The sequence below is a fragment of the Lissotriton vulgaris genome, chromosome 12, assembly GCF_964263255.1.
Source record: "Lissotriton vulgaris chromosome 12, aLisVul1.2, whole genome shotgun sequence".
Taxonomy (NCBI): Eukaryota; Metazoa; Chordata; class Amphibia; order Caudata; family Salamandridae; genus Lissotriton; species Lissotriton vulgaris.
This window is the reverse complement of record NC_141700.1, coordinates 107,910,231-107,935,462: the sequence shown is the minus strand read 5'-3', so window position 1 is coordinate 107,935,462 and position 25,232 is coordinate 107,910,231. Positions and strand designations below refer to the sequence as shown.

The 25,232-nt window shown below is 49.1% G+C and overlaps 1 protein-coding gene across 2 annotated transcripts in view; it reads left to right on the top strand.

The window, feature by feature from the left end:
- The window catches only part of ASH1L (ASH1 like histone lysine methyltransferase), an 820,515-nt gene that overhangs the window by 535,766 nt on the left and 259,517 nt on the right, over positions 1-25,232 (top strand). The gene's annotated exons all lie outside the window — the stretch shown is intronic.

Sequence of the window (25,232 nt, the reverse complement as noted above, 5' to 3'; positions counted from 1 at the left end):
ATCAGTGGTAAATTACAGTTCTCTTGAAGATAATGCCCAGTAAAAGCCTGACTTCCCCAAGGACACAAAGTACATTGGACTAATGTTTACTCCAGGAAATGATGGAATTCGAAGCTCCGGTTCAGTTTCTCAGAGTAAATAAAATTCAAAAATATTGATGTTGAGTAAGGGATGCATGTAGAAAAAAAAGGATAGTACTTTTATTCCTAGTTATAATATTTGATCCTTTATAGATTCTCATGCTTAAATGAGGTTTGTCATCAAGCTGTAAGTCCTACAGTAATATAAAAAGAACTACTGAATGTTAAATATTGCCCAAGAGGCTATAACTAAGGCCCCTTCCCTCCATCAAAATCATTGAAGGAGTGGCTTTTTAAGTACAAGGCTAAATACCCTATCTCTTTAGGTGAGGACGCGTCTTCACAAGTGCATAAAACAGTCTAAATAAGGGAACATTTTGGGCACATATTAATCTTTAATGTGTTTCACATAATGAAAAGCCCTCCACATTTAAAGAACCACCACAAACATTTTCCAGAAAAATGGAGAAGAAAACAGTAAAACACAGTCCATCACCTTGGGTAATTTATGTGGAAAAAAGGTGAACACGCTGTCATCTAATTATATGTATAAGATGTCCATACCTGATTACCTGTTAGACTTTCCATAGTCTGGAAAGCATAGTTTGGCTGTCTCACCATCTTCACACTTGTCACCATTAATGAAAGCCCCACTGGCAATGAATGGTCCGGTGATGGACACCACAGGTGGCAATATCGGTGATGCAGGACACTATTGACTGTCAGCAAGGACATTATTGAAGACCATTATGACACCGTTTAACACCACCGAAAAAATACTGATTCGAGGAATATTAGCTGTAGATTACACACTGTGCATAGATCGCCATCTAGTGTTGGGCCCAGATGTTTGCAGTTTGTTTTTGTCCTGAAAAGTTCTTTGGAAGTCACGAGATAGGGGACTCCTCCTTTGGACCATATTGCGCAGGGGCATAGGCTCCATCCTCAGATTGTTTTTTTCCGCCATGGGGCTCGGATGTGTTTCCTGTGCTCCACTTTGGAATCGATTTTCCTTCGGCGCGCAATCCTCACCCAGTTCGACGGTATTGTTTTGATCGCGCCTCCCATCGATGCGATTCTTCAACACTTCGAAATCTTCGATTCCGGTTGTCGACGAAGGCCTTCGGGCCTACTTGGGCCTTACTCTCTGGCTCATGGAAAGGACGCCATTCAAGAAGTGTCCTCAATGTGGGGGTGAAGTTTCCCCACACCAATCTTCATGAGATGTGCAACCTTTGCCTCTCACCGGAGCACGAGGCCAAAGACTGTTCCGCTTGTGCCTCCTTCCTCTCCAAGAAAACGATTCGGGACCGACGAGCTCGAAGAACAATGGCTCGCTCGTCAGCTTCAATCCTGGACTACATCTTTCAAGAGGGCTTCGTCGTGCCAGAACGACAGCAGGCCGAAGAAAGTGCCAGCTCCTCTGATGCCGAAGACTCAGACGTCGAGGACATCACTCCAGCTCAACAGGTCGTAAGTAAGAACGTCGACCCCGACCCTTCTTCTACACCCTCAAAAAAGGCTTCGGTCACACCCTCACCCTCGGGCCCGGGTGCACACCGAGAGACTGCTTCCCACGCCCTGCCTTCGGGCTCGGCAAAGAAGCCTACTAAGCCTTCAGGCAGCTCGGGCTCAAGTCAGCCTATTCCCGGCGTCGATCCCATACCGACACCGAAGAAGAAGCCATCTTCCTCATCTACGCCGATCGCTGCTTCAACACCCAAGCACTCGGCGCCAAAAACTGGCACCAGCTCATCGACGTCAAAACCGCACTCTTAGCCGAGTAAAAAACTGCCTACGGGTCCTGACTCACATGCTTCGGAACCGAAAAAAACAACCGGAACCGAAAAAACACGTTTCGGCTAAAGACATTGCAAAAAGTCACAGTTTTAAGCCGAAAGACCCTAGACCAGCTACCCAGCCGGTGCCGAAAAAACCTTCGGAACCGAAAACTTCGACACTGAAGGATCTTCCCTCCACAGAAGAGCTTTTTACACCAGATCCTACTCAAAAGACTCTTATAAAGGATCCTAAGACTGGCCAACTAACTCTTAGTTCAAAGAAGAGACCACTAGAGGCACCTGCAACTTCTCCTCCTCCAAAGAATAAGAGAGGCATTGCAACCTCTTCATTAAGGGTCCCTTCCTCACCACCTCCCCATACTATTCCTCCTCCTAAAACTCCTCCACCACATAATTCGCCTACGCCATCCACTGACCCAGACGATAATGTCGATACAGACTCTGATGACACAGGTGGGGGTGCACATAACCCAGTAGGGACCAATAGTCCCCCTCAGTCGCCTAATCCACTATAGGTTTTAACCTATTAGTACAGAGAGCAGCCCAATACCATGGGGTTGATTTGCACACAGATGCTGTGGAGGAAGATTTCTTATTGGACACTTTTGATACTACACAAAGGTCCACTGCTATCTTGCCAGTGCTTAAAGGGGTCTTTAAGCATGCAACAGAGGTATTTAAAGATCCTGTCAGGGCTCGAGTCCTCAACCCTCGCATTGAGAAGAAATTCAAAGCTATCCCTACATATCTAGTTTACATTAGAGATCCAGTACCACTAGATTCCTTAGTAGTATCTAAAGACACAGACACAGCTAAATCTATGGGAGCCTTGCAACTGCAAGCTCCCAGGCATTCTTTTTGTCGCTCATCATATAGAGGCAACACAAGAAGCTACTCCTCCGACGGCCCCTCCACTTCCTATAAGGCCCCTAGCCAATCTACATTCACTAAGAGCTACCAAAGAGGGGGTTATAGGGGTAACAACAACAAAGGCAGAGGCAAAACAAACAACTCCCGCTCTACCTCCACCCCTGCCCAATGACTTTCCTCCACTTCCCCCCACCATTCCACTCCTGTGGAGGGAAGACTACAACAATTCCTTCCTGCCTGGACCAACATCACATCAGACAGGTGGGTGTGACAAATTCAATCAGGTTACTGTCTAGAACGAACATCTACACCCCCAAACATACCACCCAAACAGCGTCCAATGTCACAAGAGCATCTATCACTGCTAAAGCAAGAAGTAATATCTCTGCTGGAAAAAGTGCAATAGAACCAGTTCCTCTGCACCAACAAAACAAGGGAGTCTACTCCCTATACTTTCTTATCCCAAAGAAGGACGGCTCTCCAAGGCCTATTCTAGACCTCAGACCTCTAAACATATACATACATTCAGACTATTTTCACATGGTCACACTTCAACAAGTCCTTCCTCTTCTGTCACAAAACAACTTCCTGGCTACTCTAGATCTCAAGGACGCATACTTTCACTTTCCCATTCACAAAGCTCACAGGAAGTATCTCAGATTTGTAATAGACAGGCAGCACTATCAATTCAAAGTACTCCCATTCGGAGTCACAACAGCACCAAGAGTATTCACCGATGGCCTAGCAGTAGTGGCAGCACCCTTACGAAGACAACACATCCATGTCTTCCCATACCTCGACGACTGGCTCATAAAAGCCAGCTCATACAGCCAGTGTGCAACACACTCATGCCATATCCAACTGCTTCACAACTTGGGGTTCACAATAAACCACACCAAGTCCCATCTGCAACCATCCAAAGTACAACAGTACATCGGTGCTGCATTAAACACCTTGACAGCGCTAGCTTATCCCACTCCAGTAAAGATAGCAAGCATGCAAGCTCTTCTCACAAAGTTTCAGCCACAACACTCCCTGCCAGCACGAGTGTTCATGCAACTCATAGGGATGATGGCCTCTTGCATTTTCATAGTGCCCCATGCAAGACTTCAAATGCGTCCTCTCCAAGAGTGCTCATCACGTCAATGGAACCAGGTTCAAGGTCAATTAACAGACCTAGTGTTGGTAGACGGTCGGACTCATCGCTCTCTTCAGTGGTGGAACACCAAAAACCTTTCCAACGGACTACCGTTCCTAGAGCCAGTTCCTCAAATAGTCTTGACAGCGGACGTATCGCTCTCCGGCTGAGGAGCCCACCAACTGCAACACAATATGCAAGGCAGGTGGACACCACAACAAAAGTTACTCCATATCAATCACCTGGAGTTACTAGCCATATTCCTAGCACGAAAAGCTTTCCAAAAGCAAGTATCAAACAAAGCTGTGTTAGTCCGCACGGACAACATTACAGCCATGAATTACATACAGAAACAGGGCGGAACACACTCCCTGCAACTAGCACAGAACATATGGTGCTGGGCTATAACTCAGAACATATTCCTCTTAGCCCAGCATGTTCCAGGAGTACAAAATACCACTGCGCGTCTGTTAAGTCGTCAGACACAACAGACCCACGAGTGGGAACTTCATCCACAAGTTCTTTAACCATTCTTTCAGATGTGGGGACAACCTCAGATAGACTTGCCACCCACGAGAACTCCAAATGCCCAAGCTTCGCCGCCAGATATCCGCACCCACAGTCCAAAGGCAATTGTCATGCCCCGAAGTCACACTCGCGAAGAAGTTCTAATTTGCCTTGGGCACTATATAAGACGCACCTCATCAACAGAACGCCGCTTTGCGTTCTAGCGTCTAGCTCACACTTCCGGGTGTTCTGTCCCCGTCGGATTTGCGTGACTTCCGGTTTTTGGTCGGTTGTGTTTCCTGTCTTGATCCTCCGTCCTCCGTGAGGGCGTTCTGTTCCGTTGTGACCTGTGGCCCTCCTTGGCGGCTCCCGCTGACACTCTTCAAGCTTGTGTCAGCATTTCTGTTACCTTCTTGGGAGTCCTCACAAACACATTTGGTGCAATTCGTGTTTGCTTTACTTATTTTCTTCCCCCCGTTCATACTCCCCTTTTCCTTGTGCTCCGCCCGGCGGCCGGGTCTTTCCCCGCCATCCGGTCGGGTACTGCCATTCCAGGTTTCCCTTTTCCTTGTGCTCCGCCCGGCGGCCTGGTCTTTCCCCGCCATCCGGCCGGGTACTGCCATTCCAGGTTTCCCTTTTCCTTGTGCTCCGCCTGGCGGCCGGGTCGTTCCCCGCCGTCCGGCCAGTTACTGGCTGCTGCCTCTTCATCTCGGTTTACTGGCCTGGAGCTGCCTCCCGTTGGGTGAACCACCTAACCAGTCTTCCCTTTGGCATTGTGGAATACTTATGTTTGGGACACTTGCGTGGACCAGTGTGTGGTATGTTTCGAGGCTCAGCTACTAGAATCACTGTAACAGCGCGTTGCGCTGCCTCTCTTATACTATATGTGGTTAGTGTTATAGATGACTAAGATGTGATATTGTCTGGCAGATTATACCTTGTACATACTCCAGAAGAAAGGCTCGCACACGAGCATCTCACCTTGGAATAGAGTTGGGTGCTCTTCAAGTATTCTCCATAAGAATAGCGGGGTGAGATTCACACATCACTTACTTTCATATGCTAGTATAGAGCGGGGTAGAGTGTTTACAATCTTTTGCCCTTTTGTGTACAGAGAGCGGACACCAAATCTACCCAACAGTAGTATTTCAAGGTCGAGACGATTAGCTGTGGTAGGTGCTGTTTATGTATATATGTGGACATTGTGCATATACACTATTTTGTAACAAAGTATAGGTAGTAACATCTTCCTTCCCTTACAGCCTGCCTTTCATCAAGTATCCACACTGATGTTTGCTGTTTCCCTGTTTTCCCCTGGCGTGCCTTTCGATACTCTAGAGTCTGATAGAGTCCGAACACCGTAGGGGAAGGCTGAGGACTATTCTCCGGATTCCTGACGCTCCTGCGGAACAAGCCTGGAAATCATTACAGCAATGTGATATGGATGAACTGGTCAGGCAGATTTGCGTACGCTTTTCCACCTCTACCACTCATGCCACTAGAAGTAAGCAAACTACAGCAGCATTCTCTAACCCTCATCCTAGTTGCTCCAACGTGGGCCAGACAGCCGTGGTACACCACACTGCTACAACTGTATGTAGTACCACACCAAAAACTATACCTATCTCCACGACCTCCCTTCGAACCGTTACATAAATGTGAACTACAGTTTTTAACATGGAAGGTTGCGTTCCTAGTGGCTATTACTTCGTTACGGAGAGTTAGTGAATTACAAGCTCTAACCATTCAAGAACCCTTCTTGCAAATGCATCACAATAAGGTTGTTCTCCGTACCAATCCAAAATTTCTTCCCAAAGTAATTTCTCCCTTACACCTCAATCAATCTGTGGAACTGCCAGTTTTCTTCTCGCAGCCACAGACAGTAGCAGAAAGAGCTCTTCATACCCTAGATGTCAAAAGAGCATTGTTATACTACATCGAGAGAACTCAACCCTTTCGTAAGACCAAACAACTTTTTGTGTCTTTCTCACCACCACACAAGGGCAACCCCATATTGAAATCTGGGTTAGCTAGATGGATTGTCAAATGCATACAGATTTGCTACCACAAAGCTAAATGTACGTTATCTGTTCCTCCTAAAGCCAACTCTACAAGGAAAATAGAGGCTTCAATGGCATTTTTAGGGAACATTCCCCTAGATGACATCTGCAGAGCAGCTACATGGTCTACCCCGCACACATTCACAAAACACTATTGTGTAGATGTGCAAACTAAACAACAAGCTAATGTGGGCCAGGCTGTTCTCAAAACACTATTTCAAACTACTGCAACAGATAGGGGTGGTCGACACTAAGAAAGGGTATTGCTATACAATCAATGCATAGTGTGTAATCTGCAGCTCATATGCCTCTAACGTAAAATGCTACTTACCAGTATGCATCTGTTCTTGGCATGTAGAGCTGCAGAGTTACACATGCCCACCCGCCTCCCCGGCTACCCTTGTCTGTTCCAGTTTTATCTTAATTAGATACAGCTTACAAGGACATCCCTTTTTCTCTTACAAAGCTCCATCATTTCCCTAATGGCGGAAAACAATCTGAGGATGGAGCCGATGCCCATGCGCAATGTAGTCCAAAGGCGGAGCCACCTATCTTGTGACTTCTAAAGAACTTTTCAGTACAAAAACAAACTGCAAACATCCGGGCCTAACACTGGGTGGCGATCTGTGCACAGTGTGTTAATCTGCAGCTCTACATGCCAATAACAGATGCATACTGGTAAGTAGCATTTTCCTTTATGACACTCCCAAGACATCCTAAGTTAAAAAAAATTACTGTGTTTTAGGTGGCCAGCTCCTATTATCAATTCAGAGTTCTTTTGGTAGATTTTTTGCAGACGACTTGGTCACCAAGTGCTCCCCTATTTAAACGACTGATGAGTCATATAAATTTGGTATAGCATCCACAGAAGTTTCCCTAAGGCTGTTGACAAGCAGGGCTTTTCTCTCACCAATGATGAGTTATATTTGCATCTCTTTGCTCCTTACAGATGGATACCTGCATAGGAAGAGTCTGAGATCCTCAAAGGGGAAAGTGTTTCCCTCAGATGTCCATCATTGGTCTGAATCTAATCAAACAACTACGGCGAAAACATGATTTCATAGTTTCTTTTCAACTGTTCATTATGTCTGATAACATCTTCAATTCTTCAGAAGTCATGTTGCCACCTGCTTAAGAGACCATAGCTGGAAGAATGTGACTTTCAACATCTACAGTGAGAGTCAGTGAAATTTGACCTTTAACAAAAAAAAATACCTTTTGCTAATCTTGCAAACATAGTTACTTTGGGAGCAGTTCCTAAGTGGCAACTGATTTTCAGCTCATGGGACCTGTGATAAAAAACATTTTCCAAGACCTACCCAATGTCTTTGAGAAAAGGCTGCACATTTTATATGTAAGAAGGTGCTTAAAATTCTATATAGAACAAAGACTTCTGTAAGTCTATTTAGTTGTTGGCAGCTTTTGATAATCCTCAGAAAAGCCAATCCACATTAAAGCAATGTATAGCCCTCTCGTTGCCAGCAGCTGTAACTTTCTGACATTCCAAGGCAGGCCAACTTCTCCAAGGTCCCTTTGTAGTGCACTCAGCAGGGCGTGTTTCTACATCTCCACATCAACAGCTCTCGAAGTGACAGTACAAAAAGAGACTGCAGTGCAAGTCTAAGCTTGTCTACCCATCGTATACTGTTATGCTTGTGTGTAGGAAGCTGGCTCTGTATATACTGTAACAAAGTGAGGCATAGTGTGCACAGAGTCCAGTGGAACCTCAACGGTAGGCAGAGGTAAAATTAGATAGAACCTTACTCTCTATTTGTGGTAGTGTGGTCGAGCAGTAAGGCAGTATCAGAGGACAGCGTTAAGCATTTGATGTACACACTCAGTCGGCAAATGAATTCAAAAGCTTAAGAACTGTTTCTAGGCCAACTGTTTTTGTATAAAATATATACTGTTGTTTTATTTTAGAACCAAGCAAGCCTGGCACAGGTAAGCATTAAATACTTTACAGTACAGTAAATATCAAAATTGCTCGGAAGACTTTCATCACTTTGCAGTTAGCACAGGCAGGGAATGCCCTAAAAGTATTGTACCAGATCCTTAAAACCTTCACGAACCCTAAAGTGTGTGATCTGGATGAACCCACCTCCCAAGCCTTATGTGACACTAACGGGGAATATTTTGAGCAGAAAATAGAGGCTATGACAAAATCATTACAGCTGGCAATTTGAGACCGGCCACTACATATCAACACTTTCCCGACATAAAGGGGACACCTTTGATGAGTTTCCACCCCCTGACTTGTGAAGAGGTGGAAGCCTTAATACATACCATTAGATCAGGCTCCCCCCTTGATGTTGTACCAGCCAAAATATTGGCGAGCCTCTCTAAACAACTGTCTGCTCCCTTCTGAATGCATCACTAAAGGAAGGTCACTTAACTTCTGAATGGAAGGCAGCACATGTCATTCCACTACATAAAAACACCAAGGCCTCTATGAAAGAACTATCTAACCTGCGACCGATATCCCTCCTACCACTCCTGAGCAAAATGCTGGAAAAACACATCAACAAGCATTTATCAACCTATGTCGAAGCGTCAGCTTGCCTAGATGTGTCACAATCAGGCTTCAGACCGAAATATAGTACGGAGACAGCCCAAGTGGCAGTCACGGACAATATTAGGCTAGCACTAGATAGAGGACAATCCAACCTACTGGTGCTATTAGATATTTTGGCGGCATTCGACACCCTTAACCATCAAATTCTGCTCAGGAGGTCAGAGGAAACCGGGCTAAAAGGAAAGGCCTTGCAGTGGATGACCAGCTTTCTTTCTGACCGTTCCCAGACTATTAGCTTGGGTCCTTATATGTCCAAGACCAGGAAATTGTCCAAGGGAGTCCCGCAGGGATATTGCTTAAACCCTACCTTATTCAACATCTCTATAGCTCCCTTGGCCAATCTCATGAGGACATATGGATTTGTTCCAATATCCTACGAGGATGACACCCAACTTACCTTCTCCTTTGATAAACACTCCATAACAGCCCAGACCAACTTCTGTAGTAGGGAACCTCTGTGTATAGTCATAATCTGGTGAATAGTCCCGCCCATGTGCGGGGACCCCGGAGCAATCAAAAATAATCTCTTAAGTTGTCAAAAAATGCAGAACTGCAAAGACACTTAAGAGAGAATTTAAAGACAGATAATGCAGCCTATATCCACAGGCTACACTGTCCAGTACTTCAACTAGAAATTCCACCAAAACAACCACACAAACAGCACAGCTTGCCCAGTTTCCTCACAGAGAAAGCTTGCCTCTACCAGCAAAAGCCTCTAGAATGATTGAGAGGAAGGTATGGACAGACAAGCCCCATAGGCTGCCATTATGTGGCTCAAATAGGATACTGTGCCTTTAAGAAAACTTTCCAGAACTCTCTCAGTATCCCAGAATGCACAGCAGGTCCCTTTTACTTTCAGTTCTTTTTTCCGGTTCCTGCAACAGGACCCTAGAGCATTGAGCTCTCCCTTTCAAGGGTTTATTTGGTGATTTTTTTCACTTTTTCTTGTGTGTAGTGCTTGTTGTTAAGTACTAAGCCCTTTTTCTTCACTGTACTGTCAAAATGCCTGGCTTATTTGACAATTACCCAGAGTGTGATAGAAAAAAGGCCAAATCCGACCCACATGGAGTGTGCATCGTCTGCCTCCCCTCTTCTCATGCCCCAGAGGAGTGTGAAATCTGCAAAACCTTCTCTGCCAGGACCCTGAGAGAGAGGATGAAGATCAGGCTCCAAGGCCTCGAGGACAGACGTCAGAAGGTGGGTCAGGGCATGCTTCATCTACCCAGGCTGAGGCCTCTGGGGGGCTACCCAGGGGCAGGAAGTCCAGCAAGCGTCCCCATACTCCACCAGCGTCAATTGCGTAGACTGCGGCGTCGAGGGGGATGACAACGGTCTGTTTCCCATCTCCCCGGGGCTCTTGGGAGAAGCGGCGTTGACGTTCGGCGTCGAGGGAGCTGAACAGACCACCATCGACCGCATCGTCATCGTCGACGTCATCGTCGAGTCATCGACGTCAAGAAAAGGCCCGGCGTCAGCGCTCGCCGTCGAGGCGACACCGCCGTTCACCGTCGGCGAAGAGGAGAAGATCGGCGTCAAGGAGGCGTTCGCCGTCGAGGAGGCGTTCGCCGTCGAGGGGGCGCCCCCGGTCGACGTCGAGGAGGCGCTACCGGTCGACGTCGAGAAGATGTTCCTCGACGTCGGGGAGGCGTTCTTTGATGCCAAGGAAGCGCAGGAGGACTCCTGACACTAGGAGGTCGGCGATTGGTTCGCCATTGTTGCCAAGGAAGAAGACAAAGTCACCGGGCTCGGTGTACTCAGTGGTGTATACGCCTACTAAACCTAGGACGCCTACCCCTCCTCCATTGCCATAGGGTCCGCCTCCACGGAACCCCACCCTGCCTCCACCACCGCCCCGTGGGCCGGCTCCTCGTCAGTCACCGCCGCCTCCGCTCCCACCACCGCCTCTTCCCTCCGTTCCTCCACCTGTGCCTCCACCCAGGACAGCCTCGTTGCCACGCTAACCAACGCCTCCTAAGGGGACCCTTCAGCCGAGGGTCCCGGCCAGGCGGACATCACCTGCTCCTGTGAGGCCTGCGGATCGGCCGAGGCCGAGAAGATCGCGCTTCCGCTTCGGCCAGAGAGGGGGATCGCGGAGCTGTGGCCGGTAGTCATCTCGATCTAGACGACGCCACAGGAGGCGCAGATCCAGATCCCGCACAGGCTCGTCCACCAGGGATTATTCACTGACACTGTCGGAGTCTCCAGGGACGAGGGTGTCGCCCGTTGACGATATCGTCTCCTTCCAGGAAGTGCTGTTGAGGGGTGCGGCTAAGCTAGGGATCACGGTGACGGTGCCAACACCTACGGCGTCCGTGATCTTCGAGACGCTTCACAAGAAGCATTTGTCTCGACTGCTGCTGCCGTTGGTACCCGGATTGGAGGAGCCCGCCAAGGAGTTGTTCCTCACTCCGGCGGTGACGAAGGCAGCTCCCTCCAGGCTCCTCAAGGAATACCGGGCTCCAGAATCTGACCCGGCTTTCCTTCGAATGGACCCAACACCAGACTCCGTTATTGTGACAGCAGCTAAGAAGCAGCATGCCACCACTCCTTCTTCGACAGTGCCGCCTGATAAGGACAGCCATTGGCTGGATTCGGCGGGCAGAAAGGTCTGTGGGACGGGATCTACCACCATGAAGGCTGCAAGTGCCGGGGCTCTGCTGGGGCGATATGATCGTGCCATATGGGAGTCCCTCCAGCAGTACGCTGAGCTCTTCCCTCGTGACAAGAAAGAGGACTTTCTGGAGATATTAAATGAGGGGATGTTGGTGTCTAACCAGATCATCAGCGCGGCTGCTGATGTATCTCTTCTGGCGGCGCACGGATACTGCCACAGCATCAGTCAACGGCGTCACGCTTGGCTTCGCCTCACCTCACTCAAACCGGAGGCGCAACAGCGGGTGGCCAACCTGCCTTTCTCGGGGGAAACCCTGTTCGGCAAGCATGCGGACGATGAAATGGCCCGTATGAAAGCAGAAGCCGAAACCCTGACGGCTGTCGGGTTAGAGAAGCCTGAGAAGAAGAAGAAGAACTACCGCCCGTTCCAGAGACGGTTCGGCACTTCAGGCAGAGGGCGAGGGCAGACTTCCGGACAGCAGCAACAACAGCAGCAGTTCCGGAACCCTTCCAGAAATGCAGAGGGGCAGAGGAGGCCAACAGTCCGCAACCGCGACCAACGGCCCGGCCGGGTCTAGGCCCTGAGCGTTTACTTCCCCTACATCCGTTCAATTTTTTTTGGCAGAGTGGAGAAAAATTACTCCGGACAAGTGGGTGCTGAATATTGTTTGCAATGGATACAGTCTTCGGTTCACCAGCCTGCCTCCAGCTATTCCGCCAGTGAGCTCGCAGTTTCAGCTGCGCGAGATCCAGGCAGAGGCCGACATCCTATTAAGGAAAAGGGCGATAGAAGACGTACCTCTGCCTCAAAGGGGAAGAGGTCTGTACTCGCGGTTCTTTCTGGTCCGCAAGAAGGACAAGAACGAGTTCAGGCCCATTCTGGACTTGCGGCAAGCGAACAAGTGGATTCGCATAGAGCGATTTTGCGTGCTGTCGTTGCAGCAGATTTACCCTCAGCTGCAGCAGGGAGACTGGCTTTGTGCTATAGACCTACAGGATGCGTACTTCCATGTGCCCATTGCACAGAAACACAGGAAGTTCCTGCGATTCCAAGTCGGCGCCAATCATTATCAATACACAGTACTGCCATTCGGGCTGAAGTCTGCGCCCAGGACATTCTCGAAGTGCATGGTAGTGGTAGCGGCACGCCTGCGGAAGAACAAGGTGTTTGTCTACCCGTACCTGGACGACTGGTTGATCAAGGCCTCCTCCTTCTCGGAAGCTCAAGCACACTTCCAGAAGATGTGCGTTCTCTTGAACAAGCTGGGGTTGCACATCAACATGTCCAAGTCTGTCCTGACTCCAGTCCAATGCATACAGTACTTGGGAGCCTCCATCAATACGCTGTCTGCAAGCGTGTCTCCTTCGGAGGAGCAACGGTTAGCACTCCTTTGAAAGGCTCAGGCTCTTATGACCGCTCCATCTACAACAGTGAGGATGGTGTCTTCTCTACTGGGGTCAATGGCCTCTTGTATCTTCCTCATGCCTCACGCACGGCTGCACATGATACCACTGCAGGAGTGCTTGGAGGATCAGTTGGATCAGAGGACTGGTTCTTGGGACGACACGATACGACTGTCTCTGCATGCTCCTCAGTCTCTGAAGTGGTGGTGTTCAGCGGAGAATCTCCTCAGAGGGGTTCCCTTCCACAAGGACATTCCCGCACAGACGATCGTGACGGATGCGTCTCTCCACGGCTGGGGAGCACACTCCGGAGACTTACAGATTCAAGGGACGTGGTCTCCGTCGGAGTCCACGTACCACATCAATTTCCTGGAACTCAGAGTTGTTCACTTGGCACTGAAGGCCTTTCATCCGGCCTTTCCAGACCAACTCTCCGCTTGTACAGACGGACAATACGACCACGATGTATTACCTCAACAAGCAGGGGGGCTCGAGATCACGCACTCTGTTGCAGGAGGCGCAGGCGATCTGGCACTGGCTTCTGGCCAGAGGACTGACAATAACGGCTACCGATCTACCAGGTGTGCAGAATGTTCAGGCGGACGCACTGAGCAGACTGATTCAGGAAAACCACGAATGGGTCATAAACGACGAAGTGCTAGGAGAAGTCTTCGCAAGGTGGGGGACTCCAGACGTAGATCTGTTCGCCACCGCCAAAAACAGCAAATGCCGAGACTTCGCCTCCAGGTACTACCAACAGGGGACGTTGGGGAATGCCCTATGGATCGACTGGTCCATCAGCTTTCTGTACGCTTTTCCACCCATTCCCCTGATTCCGGCGGTGCTCATCAAGCTGTCCCGGTACAGGGCGCGGATGATATTGATCGCCCCGGAATGGCCCAGACAGTGGTGGTTCACGGACCTGCTTCACCGGTCTCTCCTTCCTCACATACGGTTGCTGTGCAGGCCGGACCTTCTCACGAAGTTCGGGGGGCAGATGGTGCACCCGAACCGCTCGTCTTTGAGTTTGGCGGCATGGCTCCTGAGATAGTGCAATATGGCCATTTGAATCTACCCGAAGATTGTATGGACATACTGAAGGAGGCTAAGCGACCTTCCACTAGGACTTCTTATGCTTACAAGTGGAAGAGATTCTGCAACTGGTGCAAGTCCAAGAACTATGGCCCTACGACCAGCCGCGTAGCTAGGGGGGGTGGGGGGGGGGGGGGTGGTCCGCCCCAGGCGGCACAATTTTTAGGGCGGCAGCCGTGCTGCACTGGCCCATTGCGGCGGCCTTTATAATTTATTTGGGGACACTCACAGTCAGTGTACCCAAATAAATTATAAAGGCAGCCGCAAGTGGCCAGTGCACCACGGCCGCCGGTTGAAGTGCAAGTTCTGCGCACGCACGTCACGTGACTTGCTTGCAAAAAGTTCCAGAACGTGCACCTCGTGACGTCTGTGCAGTACACTACTTCCGGTGCTGCCAAGGAGAGGGCGTGCAGGGGTTGGGCTGGATTCCTGCACCACTACCAACACTCCTGGTTGACGGTGGGTGAACCAGCACGTTGGGGCTGTTTTTTTTTAACACTGGAGGCTTCAGGCAGCAAGCACAGGCAGTAGCTTAATTGTTTAGCAGCGACCACGAAGAAATGACCTGGGTTACTTAGGCACGCTGTGCCATAAAAGAGGACTTGTTCATTTGGTGAGCTAAACGCACGGTGACGATTTCCTCTTTGAAAATGCCAGCACATCTTGGTAAATAATTGATGGCTCTTTGGTTTCTTTATAGTAGAAGGGCTGACATAGTTTCCTTCGGTAACTGTTTTGTCTTTTGGGCATTTTAATTGGAAGACGTGGGGGATAAGGTGTAAGTAAATGACAGTATAATCTGTGTTGTGCCTGCCAAAACATCACATGAGCGATGAGCGCAGGAATGTAAAACTTGCAATCCTAGTGTCTGTACTAGATGAGGCAAAGCCTTTGCATTCATATTATATTTGAAGTGAACCGTGACATGATATTGGGAGTAAGAATAGCTCTTGTTTGCAGTCAGAGTGCTGCCACATGGGAATTATGGAATGTATTTCTGTATTTATTTTTCAATTTACTGAAGCATGAACCAGGCCCTGTTAGCCATCAGAGCTCATCATTTACATAATATGACATCATTTCGCCTTGGGGGCGTGTTTCTTGCTGTTGTTGTGCCCAGGCAGTTAAGTGTTCGAAAATAAAACTGCAACATCAAGGCCGCTATTAGATGTCTGGGTCTAGATAGAACATCACAGGCAGGAGCCGGTGAATTGCCATCAGCGTCGCCATAAGTGACACAACATATCTGAGGAATGTCTGTAGCAGTGAGACATTATTCACTGAGATGATGGGGGTCCATGTCCTGTACCTCAGTCGTGCACATCCAAGTTCACGAGGAGTGGACACGGTAGCAGTGGAATAGTAACATTTCTGAGACTTCCACGCAGTGCCCAAACATTTCCCGCTATGACAACACGGAGGGAATTCTCTTCTATAGCACACACTGCATATTAAGTCACATCTCAGCCATTCTTATTTGTAGAATAAAAATACTTAAGAAAACATTGGCTGAGAGAAGCGACGTATTGAACTGTTAAAGGTTTTCTAGTGCGCCCTGATGGGTTCGGCCTGGCTCGCTGACTGGTCTGTGTGATGTATTCACAAGGCCCGTGGCACCCGAAGGAGCCTTGTATGTTACCTGAACATAATATAAGGACTTTGGCATTGAAAGAGATCTCTCCCTGTAGGAGAAATTGACAAGTTAGCGGGGCTCATACATTGCACTGCTTCTTCTCCCTATTGCTACGACTATCTACAGCACTCCAATGCCTTACTAAATAAATGCACAAAATAGAAGAGCTTTAAAATGAACTAAACAAGGATTTCATGATATGATGTTCTCCTTTCGCATAAGGGGTCAGGTCATTCCATATTGTGATTGATTGTGGTATCTCTCGCTGCTTGAATCCTGAGAACATTTGGTGGAGTGTGTAGTCCAGGATATTTCCCCTGAAGAAGGGAAATGCAATTCCCGAAATGCATTGGGCACTGGATTGTTTGAATTCAAGCTATTTCTGAACTCTGACAATTACAATTTATGTGATTAGAAGTTAATGATTGTGCAATTGAATTTTGACAGCAATTCACCTTGTATTGATACTATGCAACAGATGGAAAACGTATGAAATTTGAGTTATAACTTTGAATGGATTTATGAAAAAAAGCATATAAATTCATTGCGTGAACATATGGTTTAATTTGGTGTTATCCTTTATTTCAATTATTGAAAATGAAATAGTAAGTAATACATTGAGTGTGGACCTAGTGTCCAGTAGGAACAGTGCACACTAGATACAGGTCATCCTGTATTTTTCCATGAATCGGCTATGGTGTCTGACACCCGGATGGGACCCGTTGCAGCTGACACATTCTAAAAGGTCCTTATCTGGGTTTTAGTATGTGTACAATTATGGCAATATGTTTCTTGCTGGGGTGGGCTCCTATTTTCTATTTCTTTAAATAGTTTGCATAGAAAGAGTTTAAGGGTCGGTTTATTGAGCTTGCAGTATTCCAAAAGCCGGTATCCATCAATTCCTGGTACCTTGTCCATCTCCACTTTTGCTATTGCATCCTCCGTTATGTCATGTTCTAGGGAGAGTTTCAGATCTAGTGTTAATTGTGCGATACAGAGATTGAGGAATAGGCTTTCTCATCCATTGCAGTGTGAGGCCAAGCAGCTGTGTAAAGTTTTATAGTATGATACTTTCAATATTTCTCATGGATGTGGGACTATATTCCCCTATGTGTTCCTTATTGCCAGTATTGAAGTCTGTGCTTCCTGCTTTCGTATTTGCAATGAGAGTACGTGCTCAACATTTTCCTCCATCCTGATAATAGCGTTGTTTGAGATCAAACCACATTGTTTTGTCGGTGAGGAGTTGATTAAGGTTATGTTTGGCCTGTAGAAAAGTGCTGAGGCCTTCTATTATAATTTGCATTATTGGTATTGTTAATTGGTATGGTTAAGCTCTTCCAACTGCTTTTCTAGGTCTACGTGGTGTTTTGCAAGTTTTTTCTTTTTCAAGGTTATATCCCTCATTATTTTGCCTCTGGTCAGACTTAGCCTGCTGTCCAGACTATTCCCATGGAAGGGATTTGGTTTTCATGTTAACAAGGTTGCTATATTGGTTTGCATAGTGCAATAATCACCCGAAAGGGTATCCAGGCTCTTGGCAAGGTGTGTGGTCCCAAGCTACTTGTATGAAGAGCCAGGTCTTCAGCTTCTTGCGTAACTCCTTAAGTGAGGAGGAGCCTCCTGATGTGTTGAGGGACGTTTTTCCACCTCTTTTGTGCGATGTAGGAGAATGAGCAACCTCCAGTTTTGGTTTTGCAGATGCTTGACATGTGTGAGAATGAGGCAGAACAAAGGTGTCTTGTGGGTTTGGGAAAGTGTATGCGGCTCTTCAGGTATTCTGGTCCTGCGTTGTGTAGGGCTTTGTATGCGAGTAGTTTGAATTGGCTGCGCTTGTGAAGGGAGATCCAGTGCTGCTTCCTGAGGTGTGGTGCAATGTGGGTGCGGCGTGGGAGGTTGAGTATGATACTTACGGCTGCTTTCTGGAAGGTCTGGAGTCTGTGTCTGAGTTGTTTGGAGATGCCAGCATATAGTGTTACTGTATTCCAGCCTGCTGATGGGTGCTTGTGTGTCGGTCTGCCTGGTGTTCCAAGCAACCTCGTGACATCTGAGCAGCCCACTACTTCCGGGCAGATAGGGGACAGGGGACCTGCACAAGCTGTGATGTTATGAGTGAGATGTCACAAACAGGGTAGGGTGAACTGATGTAAGTTTTGGATTTCCTTCTGCTTTTCCTTCACCGTGGTAGCTAGGTGGGGGGCGGTCCGCCACAGGTGGCACTATTTTGGTGACGGGGGCTGTCTAGCCCTGGACCGTGTCATGTATGTGCATGTAACTTGCATGATCGAGGTAAGTATTAGCGGCGATACTACGTGTCTCTCTGACCTCTTTCAGGTGCTTGCCGTCCTTTTTCACCAGCACCCCGAGGGGGGCGGCAATCTGAAGGATAGCCCCGGGCGCCACAAGCTCTAGCTACGCCTGCCTACGACGTGTAAGGAGGGTGTCATCCTTCCTTATCTTCTACATTTGGCGCAGTCTGGCCTTAATTTTAATTCCATTAAGGTTCATCTCGCTGCATTGACTGCCTACAGGAAATGCCCTTCACAGACTTCCTTCTTTCAGATCTCTGTGATCAAAGATTTTTTGGATGGCTTGAAGAAAGTATTCCCTCCTGTCCGGCTTCCTTCGCCTTCATGGGAATTGAATGTGGTGCTGTCCAGATTGATGAAGGAGCCTTTTGAACCTATTCATAAGGCTTTGTGGCAGCACCTGTCCTGGAAGGCGGCGTTCCTCGTGGCCATTACATCGGCCCGCAGGGTGAGTGAAATTCAGGCGTTGTGTTGCCAAGAACCTTATAGTGTATTTCATGCTGCTAAGGTTGTTATGCGTACTCACCCTAAATTTCTTCCCAAGGTTATTTCTGATTTTCATGTCAACCAGACTATAACTTTGCCTACGTTTTTTCAGAATCCTTCATCTCCAGCGGAAAGGTCTTTACATTCCCTGGATGTTAGGAGGGTGTTGAAATTGTATCTGGATAAAACCAAAGATATTCGTAGGTCAGACCAATTGTTTATCAATTATGGATCAGTCAGGATCGGTCTTGCTACCTCCAAACAGTCCATCTCTAGGTGGATTGTGTCCTGCATAAAATTGTGTTACCAAAAGGCTAATAAGGCCTTAGGGGGTAAACCTAAGGCTCATTCCACCAGGGGCAAAGCTGCCACGACTGCTTTGCTACGTAATGTTCCAATTGCAGAAATCTGCAAGGCGGCCACTTGGAAGTTGGTCCATACCTTTGCTAAGCATTACTGTCTGGACACTGATTTTTTTGTTTGAATATTTTTATTGAGAATGCAACATATAGTTTCATTACAGAGCAATAGGTTAAGGAGGTGTAATGAGCAGCGTCATATCCAAAGCATATCAATAAGCACGTACAGCGGCGATATTATACATTACAATCGTCCCATACCTTGGCTGTCGCTGCTAGAAAGGAAACGGATTATGCAAACCATGTAACATTTCCTCTTGATACTGTGTATCAAAGAGTGCTTTCCATCTCCACAGAGCTCTGGGCCAGTAACAGTGTAAGGAATGGCGTCTGAGGAAATTGGCCCACTGAGTCTATCGTATGACCATGTCCCAACATGTGTCGTGAATGTGTGCCCAGTGGGTTGTCATACGGGCAGGCTGACACCCAGATCTGCTGTGAATACCATGTGACTTAATGGTGTGTGTTAGTTAGTACCCCGCTCCATTTGTGTGGTGCAGTATGTGTCCTCTCTTAATGTTCTCAGGGGAGCCGTCATGTGGATTGTCTCCTCAGGTATTGGCGCACGTGTTGCCATCCCCTGGAGGAGCAACTGTGCATCTGGCTGCTCGATTGGCATCCAGTAGTGCAGCTATTTCGCCTCTGAGTTAGCTCTCTGTGAAACTACGAACTCAATCAACTGGGGGGAGAACAAATACTTAAACTAAATGATGGAAATGGGAGGGGGGGGGAATAATATCTGGGGAAAAGAAACCAGAAAAAGCTCCGTATATTGAAGCTGGTCTGACAAGATGCATAATCAGGTAACATGTCTGTATGTGTCGATGGTTTCACGTTGCCGAAGTCAGGTGCATGAAGCATGGTGTTGGGGCAGAAGGTTTTGTCTATTGTGGGGTTACAGCGCGGCTTCAGTGTCTGATGATGAGTACGGTGGGTGGGTTAGAGCTACATATCGGCGATGGGTGTGTTTCCTCTTGCGCCGCGTGTATGGCGTGGTGTCTTCTATTGGTATCCTATCATTTCCCTGAGTGGGCTGCCTTACTGTGTATCAGTCATGTGTATGTTACCCGGCAGTCTTTGCGCCTACGTGACTCCCTGGTCAAGGCACGCTTGACAAAAGGACCTTCGGATGTCGTCCCAGGGTTGCGCTATTGGTATGGCCCTCAGTCCTGCCGTCTCCTCTCTGCGGAGTGTTGTGCCCTCTGCTATCATTAAGGGAGGCGTACCAGTGTTGGATCTGGGGCGGGTCTTTACTCTTCCAATGCCTCGTGATAAGCCTCTTGGCAGTCACTAGTCCCAGGTCCCAAAATCTGGTATGAACTTTAGTGTGTTTCGGCCTTTTGAACAATCCCAATAAGCACGCCTCCCATGTGCTCGTCAGTTCTACTCCGGCTCCTTTCGTTAACAGCGCCGTTACGCCCTGCCAATGCGTTTGTAGTCTAGGACAAGCCCAGAGCATGTGCAGGATATCTGCATTCACCAATGAGCAGCGCGGGTATTCGGACTTGTCTATTGCGAAATAACGGTTAATTTTGTCCGGTGACAGTTATGCTCTATGTATAATATAGAATTGGATTATCTTGAAACGTGAATTACGTGGGATATTAATGGGCCCTTCCAGTATCTTCTCCCATTCTTTGTCCGTCTAGTCTCTGCCTCTGTCGGCCGCCCATTTGTCCCTTAGTGGTTGAAGGGTGCAAACTGTGTGTGACAATAATGCCTGTGCTAACCAATGTATCACATGGGATCCATTTCCCATGATATGTAGGTACTGCATCAGCAGATGCGTCTGCGGCTCTTCCGCCATGGCCCCCCAGACTTTTTTATATGCGCGTATCAGGGACGCGTGCAACAGGAACTGTCCCGCCGGTAGATCCTTCTCCTACTTAGCGGCTAAAACCTGGAATTCTCTCCCCACCCACCTCCGCCTCACTCAGAACCACCTCTCTTTCAGAAAGCAACTAAAAACCTGGATATTCGCTAAGTAAATTCACCTCCCTCCCTCAAGCGCCTTGAGACCCTCTGGGTGAGTAGTGCGCTATACAAATTTTGGAACTTGAACTTGAACTCTCGAATGGGATCAGGACGCCATCTGTGTAGAGGTCAGCCATCGTGTCTATCCCAGCTTGCTCCCATCGCTCTAGTGCCGACGCAGTGACGATTCCTCCATCCTTGGGGGTGCTCAAAAGTGGGAGTGCAGGCGCGTAGGGCGTCATCGCCCGAGTGAGCCGCAAGCCGCGCGTGCAACGTTTGTATGTCACTGCTAAATGTAACTGTGTTGGGTGGGGCGGTTTGGCCAGGGGGTGAAACAATGCGAGAATCTGAGTGTGAGTCAGAGCTGGGGTATCCGAGGTCGTGTCCGCCAGGTGCTTCCCAGCCAGCCAGCCAGCCAACCGCCCACTGCAGTTGCGCCGCCAAGTAAAAGAGCTCCTGGTTCGGGACCGCCAGTCCTCCCGCTGCCATTGGGGCATAGAGTTTCCTCAGCGCCACTCTAGGTCTACCGGTATTCCAGACGAGCGCCCGAACCATAGTTTCCAGTTCCCTGAAAATGCGGTTGGGAACATATACTGGTATATTGGAATGAAATTATAGTAGCCTCGGCAGTACGATCATTTTCGCCAGGGTGACCCGACCAGGGACGTTCAGGGGGAGTGTCTTCAAAAGGCCACTTGGGCTTGCAGGGAAGAGATAGCTCTTACCAGGTTGCCCTCCAGCACATCCGCCGGGGACCGGTAGATGTGAATGCCCAGGTTTCGGAAGGTGGTATTGTGCCAGGCCAGTCTCATTCCGCCCAGTCGCACCTCGCATTCCTGCATGTCGGGGCTGAAGGGGTACACTCCTGATTTCCCCCAATTAACTTTGAGTCCGGAGTGGGCTGCAAGTGTCCGTGAGCTCCTGTGGTATCTGTGTGAGATCCTAACGTACAGAAGTAGGTCATCTGCATAAAGCGAGACCGCATGGGTGCCATCTATTAGGGGATGCCCCACACCTCACCCTGACCTCTCAGCTGTTCCGCCAACGGCTCCATTGCTAGAGAAAAGAGCAGTGGCGACAGGGGGCAACCCTGTCTTGTGCCTCTCCTGACTCATGGCTGTGGACAATAAGCCACCGGTTCGAACCCGCACTGTGGGTGTCTGGTAAAGTAGGCTGACCATATCCGTGAAAGCCTCTCCCAGCTCGAATAAACTGCATTACCGCACGGAGGTATGGCCACTCCACAGAGTCAAACGCTTTCTCTAAATCAAGCACTAGGCACCCCGATCGTGGCCATAGTGCCACTGCGTATTCTTGCACTCTGAATAGCCGGCGGATAGTGTGTGAGGTGCTGCGCGTGGGCACAACCCCGTTTTGATCCGCATGAACCCAGCTGTGTTCCATCTCTGCCAGGCTTTAAAAGGGAGACCAGGGTGGCTTCGTTGAGTGTGGGTGGGAGGGAGGAGTCCTCCAATGCCGTTTCGTACATCCGGATCAGCAGATCCGAATATGCTTTATAAAACTCCGCCGGGAGTCCGTCCGGACCCGGGGATTTACCGTTGGAGAGCGCCGCAATGACTACGCGGAGTTAATCCGACGCTATGGGTGCCGCCAGCTCATCGCGTTGCGCCTCCCGCAGTGTCGGCAACGGTATTGCCGTTAGATATTCGGTAGTGTCCGGGGCGGGGGTTGGCAGGCAGGAGCGATACAGTGTGTCATAGTGGTTGGTAAATGCGTGATGTATCTCTTGTTGCGTGTAGAGCATGTTGCCCCTATCTGCCTGTATCTCCGTCACTGGTTTCGTTCTGTCCTCTCTGCTGATCAACCAGGTCAATAATTTGCCAGGCTTGTCACCCCTGTTGTGTGTGCGTGCCGAATGGGCGGCATAATTAAGGCAGCGTAGCCTCTCCATCAGTCGCTCATGTTCCGCCCGGATTTCCGGTATGTCTCCCCTGCCATCCCCGTCCTCCTTGTTCATTCCTTAATAGATCTACCTCGATCTTCGTTAAATCATTCTCCAGCTGCCTTCTTATGTTAACCTGCATGCCTAGGCAGTGGCCCCTTACCACTACCTTGAACGCATCCCATTCTATTTGGGGGGTGGATGCTGTGCTCGTGTTGTCCTCGAAATAGTGAACAATTTGCGCAAATAAGGAGTCACAAAATGGGGCGTCAAGTAGTAGGTCGGGTTGCAGTCTCCAGGTGGGGACAGGAGGATGCGTGTGTGCCCATGTTAGATCTAAAACATGTGGATTGTGGTCCGAATGCGTGCGGCCCATGTAATAGGTGTTGGTCACTAGTGGAAGTAGGTCATTGGTGAGCATGTATCTGTCCAACTGTACATGTAAGTCATGTGCACCCGAATAATATGAATATATCCGGGAGTCTGGGTTGCGGTATCGCCATGCAGATCCCATTGCGTGGCCCAGGCTGTGAAAGCCCTCATAGATCCCACTACAGGCGTGCTCGGTAAGGGCGGGAAGGAGCGATCTAGTGTGGCGTCCAAGACGCAGTTGTAATCTCCGCCCAGTATCCAGGGGAGACCATGCCAGGAGGACAAGACCGCCGAGAGCTTCGTGAGGAACCCTTGTTGGTCCGTGTTGGGAGCATACCCCGATGCTAGCACTACAGGGCGTCCATCTAGGCGCCCCCTTACCACCACCAGTCTTCCCTCTCTGTCGATGTGGGAATCCTCCACCTCAAAGGGAGTTCCTGGTCGGACCCATATGAGCGCACCTCGGGCATAAGAGGAGAAACCCGCGGCATAGAGTTGCTCGTGCCATCTGCGGCGCAAAGTGTGCACCTCTGCGTTATTTAGGTGTGTTTTTTGTAGGAGCGCAATTTGAACTCTGTGTCTCTTACGGTAAGAATAAATCTGGTACCTACGTGAGGGTGTATGCATACCACGCACATTCCATGTGCAAAATTTAATTACAGCCATTACGTGTATTCAAGCAAATCCCGCCCCCCCCCTCCCATCTGGGGGCATCAGTCCCACCGCGAAAACCTCCGCCACCCGCTTCAAAGACACAATCATGGTTACCTGCAGTGAGTGAATAGGGGTACAGTGAATTAACAAATCATCCAGTTAATATAGCAGAACTTGAAGAACAAATACAGGGAATAATACCAAAAGGTCGGCTGCAAAACGTGCAGACATCCAAACACTCTATCGAGATAGTCAACATTTAAGTCTGGGGGGGTTGTTGCTTGTCACACAAGGCAAGGGTGTCTTGATCAATTGGCAAAACGTGAATGTACATTCTCCCACTCGGGAAGCAATTATCTTTCACAGCTGGCCTTGTGATGGGTTAGGTGGGAGCAGTGGCAATATGCCGGCCTGCATGTATTCCGTCTCTGGCACATGTCAGTGGAGTGTACCAGCAGCGTGAGTCTGCTGGTTTCAGTAGGCCAAAGGGGTAACAGACCAGATTGCGCCGGACAGCACAGTTACCTGAATTGGGTGCTTGTCCAGCTGTCAGCTCTCGTGCAATCTTGGACAATACTCACTGCGTCCCCCAGTTGTCAGGCAATCATTCCAGGGGAGCGGCCCACCACTCCAGTGCCCACGCTCACTCAGCGCCAATCAAGGCCAGGCATTGTGGTTCGTCCGCCAGGTGTCCCGACCCGGCAATGGAGCGAAAGCATGAAGGGGGGGGGGGGGGGGGGGGGGAGGTCTGGGAGGGAGGGAGGAGCGCACCGGTCTTTTAGCCAAACAGGTCTGCTGTCTGCGGTGTGACATCTGGTAGGTCCGTGGATATCTGAGAATCCGGCAGTCCGTATATAGCCTCATCATCACTCAGAAAGGCTCTAGGGCTGGTTGTCGGGATCGAAAGAGGGATTGGCGAATTGCTGAGTTCCGCAGCTATGCGCAATGCGTCCTGTTGTTCCCGGTGCATTTCGTCCTCGGGCGGGCCGGTGCCCGGTTGTGTTCGGTCCGCAGGTGCCGGCGATGATCTGTTCCGGCGCCTCCGGCCTCTATTCCGTTTAGCGTGGAAAGTTTCCGCTGGTTTTGCAGGAGCTTTGTCTATTCCACTGTCTAGCCAGGCTTCCACCTCATCGGAGCTAGTAAAGAAGTGCGTTTTGTCCTGCGCCACCACCCGGAGTTTCGCCGGAAATAGGAGTGAGTATGTGAGTCCAAGCTGGCGCAATCGCCGTTTCACCGCCAGAAATGAGTGCCTCTGACGCTGCACCTGGACTGTGTAGTCGGGAAAAAACATGATGTTGGCATTATCAATCTGGATATTATGAAGCTTGCGAGTTTCCCTCA